Source organism: Pan troglodytes, chromosome 10 (assembly GCF_028858775.2).
Source record: "Pan troglodytes isolate AG18354 chromosome 10, NHGRI_mPanTro3-v2.0_pri, whole genome shotgun sequence".
Classification (NCBI taxonomy): domain Eukaryota; kingdom Metazoa; phylum Chordata; class Mammalia; order Primates; family Hominidae; genus Pan; species Pan troglodytes.
Window position 1 is genome coordinate 46,965,031 of NC_072408.2, and position 19,435 is coordinate 46,984,465.

A 19,435-nucleotide genomic window follows, 5' to 3' on the forward strand; every position below is an offset into this window, starting at 1 on the left:
GAAAGCATGTATACACACAAAAACTTGCACAGGAATTTTCTTATCTGTCTCACTCATAATAGCCCAGTTGGAAAAATTGGAGACAACCTAAATGTCCATTAACATGTGAATGAGTAGACAAAATATGCTATGTCCATACAATGGAATATTATTCAGAACAAACTATGGATACCAGCTACAATGTGGATGAACCTCAAAAAGAATATGCAGGCTGGGCGCTGTGCCTCACACCTGTAATCCCAGCACTTTGGGAGGCCGAGGCGGGAGGATCATTTTGGCCCAAGAGATTGAGACTAGCTTGAGCAATGTGGCGAAACCCCTTCTCTACAAAAAATACAAAAGAAGTTAGCTGGGCGTGGTGGTGCGTACCTGTTATCCCAGCTACTCCAGGAGGCTGAGGTGAGAAGATCACCTGAGCCCCAGAGGTCAAGCCATAGTCAAGCCACTGCACTCCAGTTGGGTGACAGAGCAGCCCTGTCTCAAAAAGAAACAACAACAGAAACAAAACAAACAAACCCTTTTTTTTTTTTTTAAGACTGGAGTCTCACTCTGTCACCCAGGCTAGAGTGCAGTGCGTGATCTCGGCTCATTGCAACCTCCACCGCCCGGATTCAAGAAATTCTCCTGCCTCACCCTCCCGAGTAGCTGGACTACAGGTGTCACCACCATGCCTGCCTAATTTTTGTATTTTTAGTAGAGACGGGGTTTCATCATCTTGGCCAGGTTGGTCTCAAACTCCTGACCTCAAATGATCCACCCACCTCGGCCTCCCAAAGTGCTGGGATTACAGGCGTGAGCCACCATGTTCGGCCAAAAAAACCCCTATGCTCAGTGAAATAAGCCAGACACAAGTGATTACATATTGTTTGGTTCCATTTATATGAAATATCCGGAAAAGGCCAAGCTATAAAGACAGAAAGTAGATTACTTTCTTTTCTTCTCCCTTCCCTTCCCTTCCTTTCTTTCTCTCTTTCTCTCTTTCTCTCTCTCTCTCTCCCTCTCTTTCTCTCTCTCTCTCTCCCTCTCCCTCTCTCTCCCTCTCCCTCTCTCTCTCTTTTTTTGACTGAGTCTTTCTCTGTTGCCCAGGCTGGAGTGAGGTGGCACAGTCCCGGCTCACTGCAACCTGCACCTCCCAGGTTCAAGTGATTCTCCTGCCTCAGCTTCCCAAGTAGCTGGGATTACAGGCACCCGCTACCACACCCGGCTAATTTTTTGTATTTTTAGTAGAGATGGGGTTTCACCATGTTGGATCACCTAAGGTCGGGAGTTCGGGACCAGCCTGACCAACATGGAGAAACCCCATCACTACTAAAAATACAAAATTAGCTGGGCGTGGTGGCACATGCCTGTAATCCCAGCTACTTAGGAGGCTGAGGCAGGAGAATTGCTTGGACCCGGGAGGCGGAGGTTGCGGTGAGCTGAGATCGTGCCATTGCACTCCAGCCTGGGCAACAAGAGCGAAACTCCGTATTAAAAAAAAAAAAAAAAAAAGCAAATTATGTGATATGCAACATGTGCCCCAATAAAGTTGTTTTAAATATGAAATATAATACATTACTCAGAACTCTCCAGAAAAACAGAACCATTAGGATGTGTGTATTTATTTATTATAAGCAATCGGTGTTATTATTGGAGGCTCAGAAGTCCCAAGATCTGCAATTAGCAACCTGGAGATTTAGGAGAACCGATGTGTAGTTCTAGACTAAAAGCCAGCCAGTTCAAGGTCCAAGAAGAGTCAATGTTTCAGTCTGAGTCAGAAGGCCAGAAAAGACTGCCTCAGCTTAGGCAGTTAGTCAGGAGGAGCTGCTTTTACTCAGCCTTTTTGGTTTATTCATGTCTTCAATGATTGGATGAGGCTCACCCATGTTACAAGGGCAATCTGCTTTACTCAATCTACCACTAATTAATTCTCAATCCAATTCAAATGTTAATCTCATCTGGAAACACCCTCACAGACACAACCAGAATAATTTTTTTTGTTGTTTATTTTTCTTTAGACAGAAAACTCATTTTGTCACCCAGGCTGGAGTACAGTGATGCAATTGTAGCTCAGTGCAACCTCGAACTCCTGGACTTTAGGGATCCTCCCACCTCAGCCTTCTGAGTAGCTGGGACTACAGGTGTGCACCACCATACTCAGTTTTTTTTTGTTTTTGTTTTTTTTTTTAGACATAGTCTTGCTGTTGCTGTTGTCAGCCTGCGCTGGAGTGCAATGGCATGATCTTGGCTCACTACAATCTCCGCCTCGCAGGTTTCAGCAATTCTCCTGACTCAGCCTCCGGAGTAGCTGAGATTACAGGCATCCACCACCACGCCTAGCTAATTTTTGTATTTTTAGTAGAGACGGGGTTTCACCATGTTGGCCAGCTGGTCTCGAACTCCTGGAACTCCTAACCTCAGGTGATCCACCCACCTTGGCCTCCCAAAGTGCTGGGATTACAGGCGTGAGCCACTGTGCCCAGCCAACTATTTTTTTTTTTATTTTAATTTTTTTGTAGCGACTGGGTCTTGCTATGATGCCCTGGCCGGTCTTAAATTCCTGGCTTCAAGCGATCCTCCTACCTCAGCCACCCAAAGTGCTGGGATTACAGGCACAAGCTACTGTGCCTGACCTCCAGATTAATGTTTGACCAAATGTCTGGGCCCTCCATGGCTCAGTGAGGTTGCACTGAGCCTCCCGAGTAGCTGGAAATAGAGGTGTGCGCCACCATGCCTAGCTAATTTTTGTATTTTTATTTATTTATTTATTGTTGTTGTTGTTGTTTGTTTGTTTTTGAGATGGAGTCTTGCTCTGTCGCCCAGGCTGGAGTGCAGTGGTGCGATCTTGGCTCACTGCAACCTCCGCCTCCCCAGTTCAAGCCGTTTTCCTGCCTCAGCCTCCCGAGTAGCTGGGATTACAGGTGCAATGGCATGATCTCGGCTCACCACAACCTTTGGCTTCCAGGTTCAAATGATTCTCCTGCCTCAGCCTCTTGAGTAGCTGGGATTACAGGCATGCGCCACCATGGCTGGCTAATTTTTGTATTTAGTAGAGATGGGGTTTCACCATGTTGGCCAGGCTGGTCGTGAACTCCTGACCTTAGGTGATCTGCCTGCCTTGGCCTTCCAAAGTGCTGGGATTACAGGCATGAGCCACCATGCCCGGCCTCCAATTTTTCATTGCTAGTTAGGATCAATCACCCCAGCCAGCACAGTAACTTCTTTCTTCGCCTGCCGACACAGAGCCATGAGGATCCCAAAGTGGCCAGGGGTCTCTAGTGGTAATTGTGCATTGTGCCATTCCCATTTCCATCCTTTAATTCCTGGACCTATGAATCCTGGCTGTGGAAGAAACAGCCCTATGTATTGGACACTGATTCGGAACATAGACAGTCTTCTAAAGATCCATGCTCAAAAAAAAAAAAGACAAGATCCATGCTCCAGCCTTGCAAGGTGTTGTGACCTTGCTGATAGCATAAATGTGTTTTCAAAAGGTCATTCCAGGCCAGGCACGGTGGCTCACACCTGTAATCCCAGCACTTTGGGAGGCCGAGGTGGGCGGATCACCTGAGGCAGGCAGATCATGAGGTCAGGAGATCGAGACCATCCTGGCCAACATGGTGAAACCCCATCTCTACTAAAAATACAAAAAATTAGCCGGGTGTGGTAGCGGGTGCCTGTAATCCCAGCTACTTGGGAAGCTGAGGCAGGAGAATCACTTGAACCTGGGAGGTGCAGGTTGCAGTGAGCCGAGACTGTGCCACCTCACTCCAGCCTGGGCAACAGAGAAAGACTCAGTCAAAAAAAGAGAGAGAGAGGGAGAGAGAGGGAGAGGGAGAGAGAAAGAGAGAAAGAGAGAAAGAAAGGAAGGGAAGGGAACTCCTGAGGTCAGGAGTTCGACACCAGCCTGACCAACATGGAGAAAACCCGTCTCTACTAAAAATACCAAATTAGCTGGGCATGGCGGCGCATGCCTGTAATCTCAGCTACTCAAGAAGCTGAGGCAGGAGAATCATTTGAACCCGGGAGGCAGAGTTGCAGTGAGCCGAGATCATGCCATTGCACTCCAGCATGGGCAACAAGAGTGAAACTCCGTCTCAAGAAAAAAAAAAAAAGTCATTCCATCATTCTGTCAAACCAGCTTCAAGTTGGTGGGGAACATGGTAAGACTAGTGAATTTTATAAGCATGGGCCCATTGCCACACTTCATTTGCTGTAAAATGAATTCCTGGATCAGAAGCAATGCTGTGTGGAACACCATGAAGGTGAATGAAACATCCTGTAAATCCGTGGATGGTAGTTTTGGCAGAAGCATTGCGTATAGAGAAGACAAATCCGGATTTGCTCGTTCTCATGTTTATTTGCCATTTGAACATCCTCTTTTGTGGTGTATCTAATCAAGTTTCTTGCCAATTTTTATGTTAGATTGTATGTCTTTTACTGATTTATAGTAGTTCATTTTATACAGTATTCTGGATGTGTAAGTCTTTTATCAGTATATGTGTTTCAAATTTCTTTTCCAAGTCTGTGGCTTACCTTTTCACTTTATTTTCTTTTTCAAAAATTTAATTCACATACCATAATATTCAACCTTTTTTTCACATTTTTAATAACGTTTTGTTTGGTTTGGGCCAATAGAATATTTAAAACTTTTAATGTAGTCAATTACATGACTGTATCAGAACAGCTCATGTACCCCATAAATATATACACCCACTATGTACCCACACAAATTTAAAATAATAATTTAAAAATGTAGTCAAGTGTATCAGTCTTTTTCTTTCGGCTTACTATTTGGTTTTTGTATACTGTTTAAGAAGTCTTTCCAAAAAAAAGATGTCTTTTTTCTATCCTAAGTTCACAAAGATAGGTTTCTACCTTATTTCTAGAGGCTTTATTGTTCTGCCTTTTAAATTTATATGTACAATTTACCTGGGTTGATTTTTGTTATTGTGATTTTATATATGCCTTGGAGATACTTCCTCACTGCTCTGCACTGTCATCCCTTTTGTCATAAATCAAATGTACATCTATGTGTGGGTTTGTGTTTGGATTTTTTATTCTATCCCATTGACCTACTTTTTTTTCTTTTTTCTTTTTTTTTTTTTTTTTTTTGAGACAGAGGCTTGCTCTGTCGCTCAGGCTAGAATGCAATGGCGTGATCTCGGCTCACTGCAACCTCCGCCTCCTGGGTTCAAGAGATTCTTCTGCCTCAGCCTCCTGAGTAGCTGGGACTATAGGCACGCGCCACCACGCCCAGCTAATTTTGTATTTTTAGTAGCGATGGGGTTTCACGATGTTGGTCAGGCTGGTCTCGAACTCCTGACCTTGTGATCCACGCCTGAGCCTCCCAAAGTGCTGGGATTACAGGCATGAGCCACTGTGCCTGGCTTTTTTCTTTCTTTTTTTTTTTTTTGAGACAGAGTATTGCTCTGTTGCCCGGGCTGGAGCACAGTGGCATGATATTGGGTCACTGCAACCTCCACCTCCTGGATTCAAGCAATTCTCCTGCCTCAGCCTCCTGAGTACCTGGGATTACAGGCGTGCACTACCACGCTCAGCTAATTTTTGTATTCTTAGTAGAGATGGGGTTTCACCATGTTGGCCAGGCTGGTCTCGAACCCCTGATCTCAAGTGATCCGCCACCTTGGCCTCCCAAAGTGCTGGGATTACAAGCATGAGCCACTGCGCCCGGCCTGTTATAAATTTTTTCTTTTTCTTTTTTTTTTTTTTTGAGACGGACTCTTGCTCTTGTCGCCCAGACTGGAGTGCAATGGCGCAATCTCAGCTCACTGCAGCCTCCGCCTCCTGGGTTCAGGCGATTCTCCTGCCTCAGCCTCCCAAGTAGCTGAGATTACAGGTGTCTGCCACCACGCCAAGGTAATTTTTTATATTTTTAGTAGAGACGGGGTTTCACCATGTTGGCCAGGTTGGTCTCGAACTCCTGATCTCAGCTGATCTGCCCGCCTCAGCCTTCCAAAGTGCTGGGATTACAGGCGTGAGCCACCGCCAAGCATGGTAAAGTTTTTCTTTCTTTTTTATGAGATGGAGTTTCACTCTTGTTGCCCAGACTGGAGTGCAATGGCATGATCTCGGCTCACTGCAACCTCTGCCTCCTGGGTTCAAGTGATTCTCCTGCCTCAGCCTCCCGAGTAGCTGAGGTTACAGGCATGTGCCACCACGCCCGGCTAATTTTGTATTTTTAGTAGAGACGAGGTTTCTCCATGTTGGTCAGGTTGGTGTTGCCTGGTAAAGTTTTTGTGCTAGATATCTTAAACATATTTTGTTAGAATTATCTAAGGTACTTGATATTTTTTATTCAAATGTAAATGATATCTTTACAAAGTTCTGTTTGTTGCGGACATATGAGAATAAAATTGGCCAGGTGCAATGGCTCACGCCTGTATTCCCAGCACTTTCGGAGGTTGAGGCAGGCGGATCACCTGAGGTCAGTTTGAGATCAGCCTGACCAACATGGTGAAACCCAGTCTTTACTAAAAATACAAAAATTAGCCAGGTGTGGTGGCGAGCACCTGTAATCCCAGCTACTAGGGAGCCTGAGGCAGGAGAATCGCTTGAATCCTGGAGACAGAGGTTGCAATGAGCCGAGATCGTGGTGCCATTGCACTCCAGCCTGGGTGACAGAGACTCTGTCTCAAAAAAAGAATAAAATTGAAGCCAGCCAATGAATCTGCCTATCTGAATGTGTTTCTGCAGAAATTTTTATTTATTTATTTTATTGTTTTGAGATAAGGTCTTGCCATCATCCAGGCTGGAGTGCAGTGGCATGATCACAGCTCACTAACATCTAACTTCTGGGCTCGAGAGATCCTCCCGCTTCAGCCTCCCAAGTAGCTAGGACTACAGACTTGAACCTAAAAATATTTTTTAATTGGCCAATTAGAAAAAAAAAATCTTTCGTAGAGATGAGGTCTCACTATGTTGCCCAGGTTGGGAACTCTTGGTCTCAAGCAATCCTCCCACCTAGGCCTCCTAAAGTGCTGGGATTACATGTGTGAGCCATTATGCCCACCCCTCTTTCTTATAATGTCTTTATGGGATTTAATATCAAGGTTATGTTTGTCTAATAAAATGAATTGAAGAGAGTAGCCTTTCTTTTCTTTTCTGTCTTCTTCTTCTTCGTTTTTTGTTTTTGTTTTTCTTTTTGAGACAGTCTCACTCTGTCACCCAGGCTGGAGTGAAATGGCACAGTCACGGCTCACTGCAGCCTCAACCTCCCCTACTCAGGCACTCCTCCCACCTCAAGCCTCCCAAGTAGCTGGGACTACAGGTGCATGCCACCTTGCCCACCTAGTTTTTTGTATTTTTTTTGTAGAGATGAGGTTTCACCATGTTGCCCAGGCTGGTCTCAAATTCCTGGGCTCAAGTGATCCACCTGCCTTGGCCTCCCAAAGAGCTGGTATTACAGGCATGAGCCGCTGGGCCCAGCTGTTTATTTCTATTATTTGCAAGCATTTATGTCCAGTTGGCATTATTTCTTCCTTAAATGTTTGGTAGAATTCACTGGTGCCACATCTGGGCCTGGGATTTGATTTGTGTGAATTTAAAAAATAACAGCTGTATTGAGACATAATTCACATACCAAGCAATTCACCCATTTAAAATGTACGATTCTTGAACTTGTCTCAGAGGCATGAAAAAAAATGTACAATTTCATGATTTTTAGTTATTCACACACTTGTGCAACCATCACCACAACCAAATTTACAACATTTAGAACATTTTCAAATTTAGAACATAAAGAAACCTTAGCCATTAGCAGTCATTCCCCTTCTGTGGGAATTTTTTTTTTTTGAGACGGAGTCTCACTCTTTCACAAAGGCTATTAAATCTATAATTAAAATATCTTAATATTAAAATATTAATATATACATTAAAAATATTCCCAGCCGGGCGCAGTGGTTCACGCCTGTAATCCCAGCACTTTCGGAGGCTGAGGTGGGCAGATCACTTGAGGTCAGGAGTTTGAGACCAGCCTGGCCAACATGGTGAAACTCTGTCTCTACTAAAAACACAAAAAATTAGCTGAGAGTGGTGGCAGGCACCTGTAGTCCCAGCTACTCGGGAGGCTGAGGCAGGAGAACTGCTTGAACCTGGGAGGCGGAGGTTGTAGTGAGCCGAGATTGCGCCACTGCACTCCAGCCGGGGTAACAGAGTGAGACCCCATCTCAAAAAAAAAAAAATGTATATATATATATATATGTATTTAATTAAGCATTTTCTCCTTCCTTCATGGTCAAACCCAAGTGCCCACATTTCAGGATTAGCTCTTCCCTGAGAGGTCTGCTCCACAGAATCAATGCCACCAAACAATGAGGTGCTGACTGGCACCAAACAATGATGAGGTGCTGTTTGTGGCACCATGCTGGGAACAGAGACACAGAAAGGATATAAGTGGATGGGGCACTGAATCCTGGCTCTATAGAACCCTAAGATTTAGCACCAGGTCAGAGACAAGCCTTTGAACAAGGTTAAATTCTGAATTTCTATCTTCATCTGCAAAGTGGGGTGAGTAATCCCTTCGTATTTTTCAGGATTGGAGTGGGCCAAATGAGAAAATGTGTGTAAAAGCACCTTGAAAATTGTTGTTTTTGTTTTTGTTTTTTTGAGACAGAGTTTCTGTCACCCAGGCTGGAGTGCAGTGGCACAATCTCGGCTCACTGCAACCTCCGGCTCCCCAATTCAAGTGATTCTCTTGCCTTAGCCTCCTGAGTAGATGGGATTACAGGCCTGCACCACCACGCCTGGCTAATTTTTGTATTGTTTAGTAGAGATGGGGTTTCACCATGTTGGCCAGGCTGGTCTCAAACTCTTGACCTCAGGTGATCCACCTGCCTCAGCCTCCCAAAGTGCTGGAATTACAAGCATCAGCCGCCGCGCCTGGCCGCTTGAAAATTGTAAGCCTAGGCCACAGGAGGAAACCCTGTCTCTACAAAAAGCACAAAAAATTAGCCAGGCATAGGGGCGTGCCTCTGTAGTCCCAGCCCCTTGGGAGGCTGAGGTGGGAGAATCACCTGAGCCTGGGAGGTCAAGGCTGCAGTGAACCATGATAGTGCCACTGCACTCCAGCCTGGGTGATAAGAGTGAGACCCTGTCTTTAAAAAAAGAAAGTGGCCAGGTGCGGTGGCTCCTGCCTGTAATCCCAGCACTTTGGGAGGCTGAGGCAGGAGGATCACAAGGTCAGGAGTTTGAGACCAGCCTGGCCAACATAGTAAAACCCCATCTCTACTAAAAATACAAAAATTATCCGGGCATGGTGGATGTGCCTGTTGTCCCAGCTACTCGGGAGGCTAAGGCAGGAGAATCACTTGAACCCTGGAGGTGGAGGTTGTAGTGAGCCAAGATCATGCCACTGACTGCACTCCAGCTTGGGCAACAGAGTGAGACTTTGTCTCAAAAAAAAAAAAAAAAAAGAAAAAGAAAAAGAAAAGAAAAGAGGCCAGCTGCAGTGGCTAATGCCTGTAATCCCAGCACTTTGGGAGGCCAAGGCGGGTGGATCACTTGGGGCCAGGAGTTCAAGACCAGCCTGGCCAGCATGGTGAAACCCTGTCTCTACTAAAAATGTGAAAATTAGCTGGGGGTGGTGGCACACACCGGTAATCCCAGTTACTTGGCAGGCTGAGGCAGGAGGATCGCTTAAACCTGGGAGGCAGAGGTGGTTGCAGTGAGCTGAGATTGCACCACAGCACTCCAGCCTGGGTGACAGAGCGAGACTGTCTCAAAAAAAAATGAAGGAGACAGAGAGAGAAAGAGAAGGAGAAAGAGAAAAAGAGAGAGAGGAAGGAAGGAAGGAAGGAAGGAAGGAAGGAAGGAAGGAAAGGAGAAAGAAAATTGTAAAGTAGTGCTCACTTGGGCAGCACACATTCTAAAATTGGAATGATACAGAAATTAGCATGGTCCCTGCGCAAGGATGACATGATTTTAAAAATTCTAAAGTATGCCGGGTGCGGTGGCTCAAGCCTATAATCCCAGCACTTTGGGAGGCTGAGGTGGGTGGATTACCTGAGGTCAGGAGTTTGAGACCATCCTGGCCAACATGGTGAAACCCTGTCTGTACTAAAAATAAAAAATTAGTCGAGTGTGGTGGCATGTGCCTGTAGTCCCAGCTACTCGGGAGGCTGAGGCAGGAGAATCACATGAACTCAGGAGGCAGAGGTTGCAGTAAGCTGAGAAAAAAAATTCTAAATTATTTTTAAGGTATTATTATTGAAGAGCTGGCGATTGATTCAGCAGAGGAAAAATATAGAAATAACAGAAATCATTACTAAAGATACATAAGCATGTACAACCATAACTACATTTTTGAGCACTCACTATGTGCTAAGCACTGTATTAAGTGCTGTATATGAATCCCCCCTCCTTGGTTTTTACAATAACCCTATGGAGTGCTGCTATTATTTTTATTTTACAGATAAGAAAAGTGATGCTTAGAGGGGCTAAGTCACTCACCCAAGGTTACATGGCTACTAACTGACAGTCCGTGAGGAGGTTCGGCCAGTTCAGACTGACTATGAGAGGACAGCATTTATGGTCTGTCAGGGAAGCTGACCGTCTCCACAGGGTACCAGTTATTCAATAACCCTTATAAAGCAATCCCGCCCCTTCGCCCAGATTTCTTTCTCTCTCCATATTTTCTCTGAACCTTTTCCCTTTTGCCCTTCCTTTATCTCTCTACCCCCCCGCCCAAACACACACACACACACACAACACACACACACACACACACACACACACACCCCTCCAGATTCTTCTCATAGCTTCACAGATCAGCTCTGGGATGGATGCAGAGGCTCCTGTTTCCATGGTGACGCGGGGAGGCTGGTACACCGCACGCCAAGTGTAGGCGAAGCAGAGAATTGGCCGAGGATCCAAAGGTGCCGGCAGTAACCAGGCTCTGGGAAAAGGGATCGATGAGAAAGCCAAGTCTGGATGACTGGACCTCCCTTGAGCTCCAGAAGGACCTCCACCCCCACCACGCCCCCTGCCCTCCCTAAGCTCCTAATTTGGAAGTCGAAGACGGGAGAGCCGGGAAAAGAAGCGAGGGGGCTCCAAAGCAGAAGCCACCACCTCTAACATGTTTTGAAGACAAAGCCTAATCGTCGGTGGGAAGACTGCCCGGTGGGCGATGGCCCCCTCCCGAGGCGCCTCCGCCTCGCTCCCTCCCTCTCCTCTCCCGGCTCTGACCTCAGTCGCAGCCACCGGGCTCTCGGCCGGGCGCTGAAGGGGAGCCTGGCAGCCAGCAGGGGGCAGAATCCCCCGCATTAAAGGCGTGTGTGGGCCTGCTTCCTCTGCTTCCACCTCGCCCCTGCTTTCGCTGGGATTATTTTCAGCTGACAGGCTGCAAAGGCGCAGTAGGTGGATTTCAGGGCAGGAGATGGGTTCTGACAGGGGCTGTGAGCCTGTGAAGCGTTGGTCTTAAGCTGTGGGCCCCACTGAGGAGCCGCGTATTTAGGACCACAGGGTCAGGGGCTGAAGCAACGGGCACTTTAACTTTTTCTGGCAAAGGTTTCTTCTGAGGTTTTTCTCAATCCATTGAAAACATTTAAAACACTGTAATTGTGAAGAGGAGGCTCATTCATTCAATAATGTTTATTATCACCTATTATTGTCACGATGGATGCATCCAATCAAAAACGAGTATTTACAGAAAGCTTACACACACTGATTCTTAACCTTTTTTAGGGGGCAGGGGTGTCACATATCCTTTGAGAGTATGATATAAAAAAATACAGATTATCTCCCAAAAAGAATGCACTATAAGCCTACAAACATTTTCATGTGATTTTGGGAGCATCATGAACCCCTGGCAGCTCATCCACGGGCCCCAGGGCATAAACCCTGGTCTATTTTGAGCTGGGCTCTGGGCTAGGCACTAGGGATGCAACAGCAAATTAGATAAGCATGGTCCCTGCCCTGCCTGAGTTCTGCAGGCAAGTGGGGGGCACAAAGAGATGCTTAAAATACAGCGCCAATGCCTGTGCTGGAAGACCCCAAAGGAGGGCCACTTATCTAGACACAGGGGCTTCACGGAAGGCTTCCTGGAGTGACAGGTAAGCTGAGAGACCTGAAGAAGTAGGAGCTGGCCAGGCGAGGACCTGAGGAGGAGCACTTTGGGCAGGAGGGAAGCACCTGGAAAGGCCCTGAGAGGGAACAGCAGACCTGAGAAGCTGACAGCAGGCCCTCGTGGCTGGCTCAGAGATGCCAGGAGCAGGACTGGTGAGAAATGAGGCTAGAGTGGTAAGTGCCATATGTAGGCCCTGGGATGCAACAGAGAATAGGCAGACAGCTGCTCCCCTCAAGGACACCAACAAGAAAGCCGGTGGTTATGATGCAGAAGTGTTAAGTTCCACATTGGGAATGAGCATTTGGTGGTATGGGAGTATGTGGATGAGCACTGAATTCAGCCATGGGGATCAGGACCAAGGCCCAGAAAGCGGGGCTCCAGGTGCAGGTGGATCAGTGATATATTTAGTGTATTCAGAATACTCTCAGAACCTGAAAACAGCTGGAAGGAAGAGGTGAGGGGAGAGGAGGAGGGAGAGAGAAGGAAGGGGAGTCACCAATATACCTCGATCTGACTGCAACCTACCATTAGGAACATGTTTTATTCTGGGGGTGAGGAGGGCTGGGTGGGGATGAGCTCAGGTCTACCTATTCCCTTTTTTATGTTGCCCAGGCTAAACTCAAACTCCTGGGCTCAAACGATCCTCTCCACTCAGCCTCTTGAGTAGCTGGGACTATGGGTGCATGACACCACACCTGGCTGTTTTTTTAAGTACCGGAGTTGTGACCGGAGGAAGCCTTGGACAAAAAAGTGGTGAGTAGAGATAACAGCAAGCTGGGCCTCTTGCTCCCTGCTGTGGACCTAGGGATGGGACTGGGAGAGCATGGGATGAGCTAGGAAAACAGGAGATGTTGTAGTGATTTATTGCTGGTGATTTTGTTTCAGAAACACTCTGAGTCGGGCCCAGTGGCTCATGCCTGTAATCCCAGCACTTTGGGAGGCCGAGGCAGGACGATCACTTGAGCCCAGGAGTTTGAGACCAGCCTGGGCAAATAGTGAGACCCTGCCTCCAAAAAAAAGAGAAAAAAACCACTCATATACAGTAGCCCCTTCTTATCCGTGGTCTTGTTTTCCATGGTTTCAGTTACATGGATAAAAAAGGGCTACGGTATATGTCTATGTATGTAGTCTCGCCTTCTGTGGTCAATCATGGTTTGAAAACATTAAATAAGGCTGGGCGCCATGGCGCATGCCTGTAATCGCAGCACTTTGGGAGGCTGAGGTGGGCGGATCACCTGAGGTTGGGAGTTTGAGACCAGCCTGACCAACATAGAGAAACCCCGTCTCTACTAAAAATACAAAATTAGCCGGGCATGGTGGCGCATGCCTGTAATCCCAGCTACTCGGGAGGCTGAGGCAGGAGAATTGCTTGAACCTGGGAGGCGGAGGTTTCGGTGAGCGAGATCACACCATTGCACTCCAGCATGGGCAACAAGAGTGAAACTCTGTCTCAAAAAAGAAAAAAGAAAAAAAGAAAACATTAAATGGAAAATTCCAGAAATAAACAATTCATAAGTTTTAAATTGCCACCATTCTGAGTAGCGTGATGAAATCTCACACCATCCCACTCTATGCTGCCTGGAATGTGAATCATCTCTTTGTCCAGCGTAGCCACACTTTAGATGCTACCCACCCATTATCACTTAGTAGCCATCTCAGTTATCAGATCCACTGCCTTGGTATCACAGTGCTTGTGTTCAAGTAACCTTTATTTTGGCCAGGCATGGTGGCACACACCTGTAATCCCAGCTACTCGGGGGACTGAGGCACAAGAATCACTTGAACCCGGGAGGTGGAGGTTGCAGTGAGCTGAGATCGCGCCACTGCACTCCAGCCTCGGCGAAAGGGCAAGACTGTCTCAAAAACAAAACAAAACAAAAACCCTTATTTTACTTTATAATGGCTCCAAAGCACAAGAGTAGTGATACTGGCATATCATTATAATTGTTCTAGTTTATTATTAGTTATTGTTGGTAATCTCTTACTGTGCCTAATTTAAAAACTAAACTCTAAGCCGGACATGGTGGCTCATGCCTGTAATCCCAGCAGTTTGGGAGGCCGAGGTGGGCGGATCATGAGGTCAGATCGAGACCATCCTGGCCAACATGGTGAAACTCCATCTCCACTAAAAATACAAAAAATTAGCCAGGCGTGGTGGCACACGCCTGTAGTCCCAGCTACTCGGGAGGCTGAGGCAGGAGAATCACTTGAACCCGGGAGGTAGAGGCTGCAGTGAGCCGAGATCACGCCACTGCACTCCAGCCTGGGCAACAGAGTGAGACTCCATCTCAAAAAAAAAAGATTAAACTTTATCATAGGTATGTATGTATAGAAAAAAAATACATGGTCCATATATAATTCGGTACTATCTGCAGTTTCAGGCATCCACTGGGGTCTTTGAATGTATCCCCTGAAGATAAGGGGGGACTGTTCTAGTACTTATATGCCAGGCTCTGTCCTAAACACTTAGCAAATATTACCTTATAACACTCCTAGGAGATAAGCATGGTCATCCTCATTCTACATATGAGGCATGAAGCAGTTCAGTAACTTGGCAAGGTCGAACAGCAAGTAAGTGACAAAGCCACTGTCTGAACCCAGGCAGTCTGGCTCCAGAGTTTGTGCTTTCACCACCAAACTATGCTACCTCTTGAGAGGGAAGGCCTTTGCAAAGGCAATGAATTGAACCTGAATGTCCCACACAAGACATGAGAATTCTACCACTCCACCTCCTGGGGACACTCATAAAGTACAAGGAGCACCTACTACTATGAAGAGGTCCTGGGGAAGTGGGAGGAGCCATAGGGAAATGGTGAGGCCTTGCAACTGCAGGGAGCTGGTGGAGACCAAGGCCTAGAGGTCTAGGACTGGAGAGGGACAGCTAGTTAAGAGATAAGGTCAGGCTGGGGGCGGTGACTCATGCCTGTAATCCCAGCACTTTGGGAGGCCGAGGCAGGTGGATTACCTGAGGTCAGGAGTTGGAGACCAGCCTGGCCAACATGGTGAAACCCCATCTCTACTAAATACAAAAAATTAGCTGGGCATGGTGGTGCATGCCTATAATCCCAGCTACTCAGGAAGGAGGCTGAGGCAGAAGAATCTCTTGAACCCGGGAGGCGGAGGTTGCAGTGAGCCAAGATTGTACCATTGTACTCCAGCCTGGGCAACAAGAGTGAAACTCCATCTCAAAAAAAAAAAAAAAAAGAGATAAGGTCAAGTTGGGCATGGTGACGCATGCCTGTAGTTCCAGCTACTCAGGGGCTGAGGCAGGAGGATCACTTGAAGCCAGGAGTTTAAGGCTGCAATGTGCTATGATTGCACTTGTGAATAGCCACTGCATTCCAGCCTGGGCAACACAGTGAGACCCTCCCCCCACATTTCTAAATATTAAAAAGAGAGAGAAAAAAGCTCAGGGTATTAGGCAGCATGGAAGCTCCTACTGTCACCTATGAGATCTAGCCCTGCCTCTCTTGTCAATGTCATCTCTCGTTGCTCTCCCCTCACTCACAATTTTCCAGTCACACTGTTCTTTTCTGCCCTAGGGCCTTCTTCCTTGACGTTGCTTCTACCCTGAACCCTTCCCTATACGCATACACATATACCTGCCCTTTTCCATGCTAACCCCACTCATCCTCCAGATCTCGGCCTCACGGTCAGTTCCTCAAACAATCCCTATGGATTAGATCCCTTCTCTTAGTCTCACATAGTAGTACCCTATTATTTTCCATTGTAATCTGTATCACAGTTTTAAATTATATATTCAGTTGTGGGCTAGGTGTGGTGGCTCATGCCTATAATCCCAGCACTTTGGGAGGCCAAGACAGGAGGATTGCTTGAGGCCAGAAGTTTGAAACTAGACTGGGGAACATAGCCAAGACCCCTGTCACTAAAAAATAAGTACATAAAAATAAAAATATATCAGTTGTGTTTATTCAATGCTTGACTCTCCCATTAGACTATAAGCTCTATGAGGGCAAGAACCCCTGCTATAAACTTTGTTTCTGGCATAGTGCTGGGCACATGTAGATACTATATAACATTTTGCTAAATGGGTTTATAAATTTAGAGAAATCTTAGAAGTCTATTTGTCCAATGCTTCTTTCCTTTCACCATATGTTCAATAGGCTATTTACCTTCTCCTTGAATATTCCCAGCAGCAGAGAACTCACTACTTCACCAAGAGGCCCATTTGCTTTTGGAGAGATTTAATAGTTAGAAAGTTCTTCTTATTGAAGAAAACTCTGACCACCTGTCACCCCTCATTCCTCGACTGGCCCTCTGGACCTGTGTCCTTGAAACAGGCACAGACAGCTGTCCTGCTGGCCTCTCCCTCTGCCCTCAGCTTTCACTGTGCCATCTCAACAGTTCTTCCAGCTTAGGAAGGCTTGGATTCTCAACCCTTTCCTTCCCTTCTCAAGATAGTCCCTTCTCTGCCCTTCTCAAGAAACTCCCTTCTCAACCTTTCTTCTCTTTCTTTTTTATTTTCTTTTTCTGTTTCTTTTTCTTTTTGAGATGGAATCTCGCTCTGTCGCCCAGGCTGGAGTGCAGTGGCATGATCTCGGCTCACTGCAACCTCTGCCTGTCGGGTTCAAGCAATTCTCCTATCTCAGCCTCCCGAGTAGCTGCGACTACAGGTGCCCGCCACCAAGCCTGGATAATTTTTGTATTTTTAGTAGAGACGGGGTTTAACTGTGTTGGTCAGGCTGGTCTCAAACTCCTGACCTCAGGTGATCCGCCTGCCTTGGCCTCCCAAAGTACTGGGATTACAGGCGTGAGCCACCACGCCCGGCCTCTACCCTTCTTCTCTACCCTTCTCAAGAAACTCCCTTTGGTCAGCACCAGATTTGCCATCTATTCTCATTCCCCCAGGCACTCCAGTAAATGCAATACAGATGTGGCAGGATGAGGGCGGAGAAAGTGAGAAAAGAACGCTGTTTCTTTCTCACTTTGTAACCAGATATATTTCCCAGAAAACACTATTATTACTGATGGTTGGGTCCCCAGGCTAATCCTGAACTAGATGTAGCATTGTCAGCTAATTCTGGGTCAAGTGGCCTTTCTGGACCCATTTAACTTTTTTTAGATGGAGTCTTGCTCTCTCGCCCAGGCTGTAATGCAATGGTGCCATCTCTGCTCACCGCAACCTCCGCCTCCTAAGTTAAAGCGATTCTCTTGCCTCAGTCTCCCGAGTAACTGGTATTACAGGTGCGTGCCACCACTCCAGACTACTTTTTTGTGTTTTTAGTACAGACGGGGTTTCACCATGTTGGCCAGGCTGGTCTCGAACTCCTGACCTCGTGATCCGTCCACCTTGACCTCCCAAAGTGCTGGGATTACAGGCGTGAGCCACCGCGCCCGGCCCATTTAACATTTTGTCTCTGGGAAAAATGTGTTTGGGTTCCAAACAACCAAGTTATATATAAACCCTTTAAATAACCAGCTTGCAAATTGGGAACTGCTTCTAGAGAAGTATTTAGGTAACACCGAGTGGGAGAGGGAAGGGAGAGAACAGAGTGGGCTCGCTCAGAAAAGTTTCCAAGAAGTTTTTGAAGCAAATGTAGGAAAAATGGGAAGATTCAGACAAACCTGGGTTTAATCCCAGCTCTTCCACTTACCGGCTGTGAGTGCGTGCCTGATTTACCTAAGTTCCCCTCAGATTCTTCTCTCTAGTAAAAGAGGACAGTCATTTTTTACCTCACAGAGTTGTAGGGGGCATTAAGCTAGAGACTGTATTGCATTCAGCACAGTACCTGGCACGTAAATGAATGATCTGTGTTGTGATGTTTTCCAAACGAGGGTCTCTCCTCTCAAAGTGAAGTAACAGGATCCATGACCTGACGTCCCTGAACCCTGCGTGCAGCTCTCCCACCTGTGGGAGCCCACGCTCATGAAAGAGAGGACTGCCCTCTGCCTTCCATAAACATTCCAAAGGAGGGAGACTAATGGGCTCCGGAGGAGAGGCCGGGGACAAAGGAGCAGGGGATCCGAGTGTCCTCAAAGATCAGTGTTTCTGTAGGAACACCTGTGTGTCCTGTGTGATCACTGTGACTGTGTGTGTCAGTGTGGCAAGGTATGCAGGCCTGCCACGTGTCCTGCTTGTTAGTGGGACCATGGAGATTCCCCTCGTCTCTGGGGCTCCATTACTCAGCTCTCTGCGGTCCCAGGCCTTATCACTTAGCTGTCTGCCCTCTGGCCTCTTCCCTTTGTTTACCAACTTGGCTGGCTTTCTCCTCTGGGAACAAAGGAGGTGTTCAGTTCTGGGCAGTGCCTGGCTCCAGCTACCCGCCCCCATCGCCTCCCCTTTCCAGGAGGGTTGCCCCTGTCTCAGACCCCTTGGCTCTGACAGGCCCATTCCCACAGCTCCAGGGAGAGAGGAGGCTGATCTTCTCATTTGGCACCCCCTTTTTTCTCACCCTCTGGCCCCATTCCTGTCCCCAGCAAGGCCCCTGAAGCTTCACTCGTCTAGGCTGGAGACAGCTCCTCTCCCCATTGTCTGGCCAGGATTTGGAAGCTCTGGTTACCATAGCAACCCCTGGGCATTTAATTAAGGGAGGAGGCCTTCATTTTCCAGGCTGGGCAGTTCCAAATCTCAACCCGAAAAAGGATACCCTGAGGGGGTGAGGAAGAAGTGTTGTCCTCCAGTATAGCATAATTCCGGCTTCCCCACAAAGTCTGTTATGGCTTTCCCAGCCTACCCCCTCCCAGCTGCCACCCCGATCACCACCTCATGCCAGAGCAGGCTGGGGAGGCCTCTCAGATCAGCTAGGGCAAAACCCAGGTCCCAGGCCAGTAGAGGTTTCAAGGAAGGGATGGTGTGCAATTGCTGTAAGCCACCCCTCCCCCATATGCACTGTCGCTTTGTTTACTGGACTGTGGGGTCAGGGATAAGGGTGGGAGATCATTCAACACTGGCATACTGTCCAATTTCTTTGCCGTGGAATGGGCTTCAGGGCTCTTTGAACTCCCTGAAATTGAATGTAATATGTATAAGTTCATTATAAGGCTTTTTCCTAGGTACTGGGTACATAGCTTTCATTAGATCCCCAGGAAAGGGCTCTGTGATCTCAGAAAGGTTCCTAGCACTGCCATTTGCCGGCTGTGAGACCTCAGTCAAATTGTCTAACCTCTCTGTGTCTCTGTGTCTTCATCTATAAAGTGGGGATGATACTACTTCACAAGACTGTTGGCATCTTAGTAAGAGGTTGTTGTTAAGACAGTTATGATTACTCTGAGAGTGGGCTAAATAGAGGGTCCTCGCCTTATCCATCCTATACCCACATTCCCTGAAGGTAACAGGTCTGCCCTCTCAATAGGGGGCATTCACCTCCTCCTGGCTCCTTCTCTTATTCCCTCTCTGCTCCACCTCAGGCT

General features: G+C 47.1%; 1 long non-coding RNA gene and 1 pseudogene across 1 annotated transcript; one reads left to right on the forward strand and one right to left on the reverse strand.

Moving 5' to 3' along the window:
- Nucleotides 1-9,841: 9,841 nt before the first annotated feature.
- Nucleotides 9,842-9,940, forward strand: LOC112205097 (U6 spliceosomal RNA; annotated as a pseudogene).
- Nucleotides 9,941-17,660: 7,720 nt separating this feature from the next.
- Nucleotides 17,661-18,545, reverse strand: LOC129136639 (uncharacterized). Its single transcript, XR_008538463.2, has 3 exons — nt 18,478-18,545; nt 17,815-17,933; nt 17,661-17,730 (listed from the first exon to the last, which is right to left on the reverse strand). It is a non-coding gene; the product is annotated as an uncharacterized LOC129136639 (long non-coding RNA).
- Nucleotides 18,546-19,435: the final 890 nt, after the last annotated feature.